Below are 5,972 nucleotides of genomic sequence, written 5' to 3' on the forward strand. Positions count from 1 at the left end.
TGCTTTATTAAGAAAAGTGTTGCACAATCCACGTGAAAGCAGGAGTTCAGAAAGCTTTTAACTTCTATAGAGAGCCCTCAGATGCCGCAAACCCCGAAACCTCTAAGAGCAGGAAGGGGATGGCAGGCTGGGGTGAGCACGGCTTGTTTCTAGCTGTTCGTAGGTGTCGGCAAACATTTTCTGGAAAGGACTAGACGCCCGTCATTTTGCGGGTCACATTTGATTTGGTCACTGTGACATAGCCCCTCCCTCCCTTCCTTCCTTCCTTGTTGAGAACCATTTAGAAATGTGAAAACCGCACACTGGGCCCACAAGCTAGAGTTCGCCGACCTCTGAGACACCATGTTGACTTGGTCATTCCCCTCCTGGACTTGAGTGTCTTCATGATCCTGAAGCTTCTATTGACGCCCTGTGCCTTACGGTGTTTAATCTTTACGCACTGAGACCCCCAGCCCAGTGCCTGACCTATGGCAGGTTCTCAGAAAATGTTTGCCACGTAAAACCTTTCCTCATTTTCCTCTAATGCTACAGCGCTGGAAGGGAAGCTTCTTCTCCGAGCGATGGTTGTTTCACCATCAGCCTGAACAGTGCTGTTTCCGGGGCCACCCCTCCCCCACCTTCTCTCTAGAAGTTAGTGGGGAGCCCGACAGATGCAACCTCTCCAAGCTGCTCCGAGCAGTATTATGCATAACGCAAACACAGTATTACAGAGTAAATGTGATTTCAGGGTGTGAGATAAATCCTTTCCGAGTTTTAAAACGTGTTTAGTCCAGTTTGTGTGTGTTTGCCGGGTATCCCCGATTTCAATGATGTCGTTGTATGTCAACCATGCTGCAATAAAAAAAATAAAACTTTTAATTTTTCTTTCATGCTTCTCTCCCCTTCGTCCCTACCTACCCCTGCCCCCACCACGCTGCCCATCACAGGGCTGGGCTTGATGATACCTCAGCCTCACGCTTTGCTTCCCAAACATCTCTAAGATGGATCTCCCCCCTTCCCTTTTCTTTCCTGTTGCAAAACACCACATCCATTTTTCCATTTCTTTAAAGAAATGTGTGCATTTTTCGATCTGCCCAACAAAAACAATATAAGCAATTTTAGATTTCTTTAAATCAATTTTCTGGCTTTTTACCCCTTCTGTTTCAAAATATAGGGTCAAGGGGTGCCCGGCTGGCTCAGTTGGGAGAACATGCGACTCTTGATCTCAAAGTTGTGAGTTCAAGCCCCACATTGGGTGTAGGGATTACTTAAAACCTTAAAAAACAAACAAACCAAAAACCCCACAAAAATATGGGATTAAAGCAATAAGGCATAATGAGCTAGTGATTTGCAAAATTTTATTACAATTGACTAATGGGTAGTCTAAATTATTAATTTCTTTTATCACTAAAAGAAAAAAGGACAAAATGTATTCCATTCTTACTATTATGTACCAATAGAAATCTGACATCTTTGAAAATGTGTACCATGTTTATTTGTTTATCTCTCCCAGTTTGAGGAGGAAACAGAACCGGGGCTTGCAGATTTCCAAGCACTTTGCTATAGTACTTGATGTGGTTTGATGTCTTTTGAACTTGGGTTCTCAGATATTGGAGCTGGGCTGGCTTCTCTCTGCTTCCCTCCTGCGGTGGTCTGAGTTTCGGGGGATTTGTGCAGGGGACGCAAGTCTCTGTGGAGCTGCCCCGTGCCCCAGCACATGTAGCAACAGTAATTTTGGGAATCATTTTAGGGGCTGGAAGCCACCGCCGGCCTGGAAGGGAGAGCCGGCCTGGCACAGCCTCCCGAACCGCGAACACACCTCACATCTCTCGCTAGCCCCTTCCTCCGGCAGCTCAGCATGAGGTGTCAGAGAAATCATTAAGGGGGCGTCCTGGCCTCTCCCTCCCACACCTGCGGGTCCTGGTTCCCTGCTGTAATTTTATGGGCCGTGAGGAGGCAGGTTTGACGCCATGGAGCACAGTCTCTGCCAACAGCTGCGACCAGTCAGCTCCCCAGACAGTAAAATGTAAAGCGGGGGGAGGGAGAGATAAGCTTTGAAGTTTACAAAAAAGCATGACTTTGACCACTTCCTTTTTCCTTTTTAAGTTGGTGTCCCAGGTATGTTGAGAGGAACCATCAGCTAACTTTACAAGGAAAGACCCACTTCCTCCCAACACTTAAGGGCTGCGTGATTCCCAGCATTTGAATACCGGCCGGGCTCAGTGGCCTCCTTCATTGGGGGCGGGGACATCTGCTCTGAGCAGAGGAGAAGCAGTGTTTTAGCCGAAGGAGTGAATGCATACGGACACGACGCGACGTGTCCTGGAAATACGCACTCACGCACAGAGAGCTTCTGGATTCAAGTTGAAGGTTAAAGGGGCGAGCAGCCCCAGTCCCCTTTCCCATGTGTTCACTCTGCCTCGGGCCTTCTTGCTTTTGTCCTGAAAAGATGTGAAGGTGTGCTCTTGTGTTCTCCCCTGAGTTTTCATCTCTAATCAATGCCTTTCCTTTCCACTTTGTGTTCAGTATTTTTCTTTTTGTTTAAAAACAGAACTCCAGGAGAAATGTCCCGGAGGGATGTGTGCATGTTTGTGCTTCAGTGTGCTCACGAGCATGCCTGTGTGCGTGTGTGTGCGCGTGTGCGCGTGTGCACGTGTGTGTGATATACACATACGGATTCAGCAGTGTCTATCTTCCGGAGACCTGTAGGATGTGGGGTTTGAGTCTGCAGCTTGAACATGTGTATGGGAGAAGTGTGGAAGTCCTTTTTAAAATTATTTTAAAGATTTTATTTGTTTATCTGAGAGAGAGAGGAGAGGGGCAGAGGGAGAGAGAGAGCGTCTGAAGCAGACTCCGCACCGAGCGGGAAGCCTGGTGCAGGGCTCAACGTCATGCCCGCGAGATCCTGACCTGAGCGGAAATCAAGAGTCGGACACTTAACGGACGGTGCCACCCAGTGCCCCAAAAGTCTTTTCAAATCACACAGCACACCTCATGTTATGATTTCCAGATTAATTCTGGTCTTTGTTTAATGAAACGTGGGCAAAATGGGTCAGATTTATGCTCTTCGATGCTACGTTCTAAAGTAAGAATTAAGGTCATCACAGACAGCTGTTTGGAGACCAGCAGAGAATTTAGAACAAAGAATCTCGTATTTCACTCACTTTTCCTTCAAAAGTGTTCAAAAGAACATGAATCCTTGCACCCTGTCGTGTAGGGTAGAATTAACTTGGGGACGAATCTATTAGGGCTGTGTGATACCATTGCTGACGTACGTGGTCTTTGCCTACTTAGTTGTAAGGCTTCGAACCAGTCGTTTACCTCCTGGGATTCAGGCTCTGTATCTGGAAAAACAAGGCAATCAATCTAGATCTCTTCTGTCTAATACTGTATCCACTAGTCATGTCTGTTTAAATTTAACATACTTAAGTAACATTAAAATTCAGTCCCCTGGTTGCACCAGCTGCATTTCAAGTGCTCTGTTTCTTTTCTTTTCTTTGTTTTTTTTTTTTAAGATTTTATTTATTTATTTGACAGAGAGGAGCATGCACAAGCAAGGGGAGCATCAGGCAGAGGGAGAGGGAGAAGCAGGCGCCCACTGAGCAGGGAGCCCGATGTGGGGCCCCACCCCAGGACCCTGAGGTCATGACCTGGGTTAAAGGCAGAAGCTTAACCAAGCAAGCCACCCAGGCACCCCATTAAGTGCTCAGTTTGTGTGTGTGGCTCGTGGCTAGTGCATTGCACAGAGAGGAGAGGACAGATCCCCAGCACAGATTGGCAGAAAGTTCTGTAACACACCTAAAATGTTATACCAGAGAAACAGAACCCGGGGATCTCCAGGCTTCTGTGCTCCAACCACAGCTTACTTACTGCTGGAAGTTTATTGAGTTATCATTATATTTTGTTGTTGTTGTTGTTGTTTAAGAAAGAGAGAGGAGGGGAAGAGGGAGAGGGAGAGAGAGAATCTTAAGCAGACTCCACATCCAGCACAGAGCCCAACATGGGGCTTGATCTCATCAGATCATGACCTGAGCCCAAATCATTTTCTACCAATATTGTAAATGAAAGTGGTTAGTTTTGCATCTTTTATTCCTAGTGAGCTAGAACACACCTTCCCTATTTCGTTGCTATGTATCGCACACATCACTTTCATGAGTAGCCACGTCTGTGTGGGGGGGGCTGTGCGTGAGGGTGTGCATCCTGATAGTCCAACTTCTTTTTGATTTGTGCGATCTCCTCATTGGAAAGTTAACCCTGTGCCTGTCGTGGAGTTGCAAAAAGTTACACGTTTGTCATTTCCCTTTCAATGACTCGCGTTATTGTTTCATTATGGAACCAATAGTTTGAATTCTGAGGTTATTGAAACGTTCCAGTCTTTTCCTTTATGCTGTTTATCTTCCCAAAGGAAATATTATATAAACATTGGTCTGTATTGTGGTTCTTTACTTTGGTTGCACATCGGAGTCCTCTGAGGAGCTGGAGAACAAGAGGGCGCTGGGACCTCTCCAGCACCCCGGGGAGTTGCGCCTGCAGCCGAGCTTGGAAACCTGTTCATGCTGCGTACCACTTTCATGGTTTCATTTTCCACCCTTATTTGATGATGAGGCCAGGATCTGACATTATATTTCCAGAACATTCAGCCGTCTGTCTTAAAGCTGTTTGTTAGACATTCATTCTCTATCGCGGTCTACCTTTTCAAAGCTAGTTGGGTCTTTTTCTGTATTTTGATTCTGTCCAACTGTGTCCTGGGACAGCATGTTACAGCATCATGTAGGATGAGTCCCTCTTGTTACTTTCCTACTGTGAGACTCACATTATAGATAGCGCTCATAACGTGTGCTTGAGGGACGCCTGAGTGGTTCTGCCTGTTAAGCGTCTGCTTCTGCTCAGGCCACGATCTCAGGGTCCTGGGATTGAGTCCCAAGTCGGGTTCCCTGCTCAGCAGGGGCTTTGCTTCTCCCTCTTCCTCTGTGCTCTCTCTCTCTCGCTCTTGGTCCCTCTCAAGCAAATAAATAAAATCTTTTAAAAATAATGAAAACAAACAAACAAAAAAATAAGCGTGGTTGACTAAGTAGAGGGAGCCTAGAGATTCATGGCCCCAATAATAACATTTGATCAAGCCATCTGGATTGGTTGGCGGTCAGTTACTATTAAAACCGGGTTTGTTCTTGAATTACTTAGTGTAGATATATTGAAAGGAAATACAGAGTCACGTATGGATGCCAGGGCTTTGCGGTCTAAGGCAAGGCTTGTCCTTGGAGGTTGTTTCTGCTGATCAGTTTGGTGCGGTTTGGCTTGTGTCCTCCACAACGAGACGCAGTGTCCGCCTGGACTTCTCGGTGCGGTGATGTCAGCACCGGGCGGCCACCCCCGGCGTGAAGCCTTTCAAACCCGGCGCTTCTCACCGGCACCAACCGGCTGGTAGTTTCTTTGGTGATACACTTTTATCATGTTTTCCCCAAAGTGGTCAGCACGGTGGTTTTGTGTTTCTAGAACTAACTCCCTTTAATAGTCTATCTTATGAGATGGTGTGGAAGGTTCACTGAATTATAAAACCCGGATGGTGACTCCGCTTGGCTTCAGTGGGGCCGATGGGGGAAGGAGCCACACGGCTGCCCCCCGAGGGGCCTGCCATGGGCTCAGCCCAACCCGGACCTGTCGGTATATTTCAGAGAGGATCCTGGGCTCACCTGGTCGGTGGCTTCAGTGGGGTTCCAGGGAGATTCTGGGGTGCCCATGCTGGGAAAGCAGCATGCTGATAGAAGCAGACGGGCTGCGTGGGAACCCGCCCAGCTCTGAGGCTCTGGGAAAGTCACTTCTGTGTCTGCCACTTTCCTCCTGCACCCAGCAAGGGTGAAACTACGCGTCGCTGGGAGGATGCAGGGTGGTAGTGTGGAGGGACTTTTGTGCACGGCCTCCCGGAAGCCTGGAGCTATCCCTTCTGCCCCTCTCTTCCCCCGATATCTGACGGACCCCCAAACTTGTTCTCACAT

The sequence above is a fragment of the Meles meles genome, chromosome 5 (assembly GCF_922984935.1).
Source record: "Meles meles chromosome 5, mMelMel3.1 paternal haplotype, whole genome shotgun sequence".
In the NCBI taxonomy this organism is placed as follows: Eukaryota; Metazoa; Chordata; class Mammalia; order Carnivora; family Mustelidae; genus Meles; species Meles meles.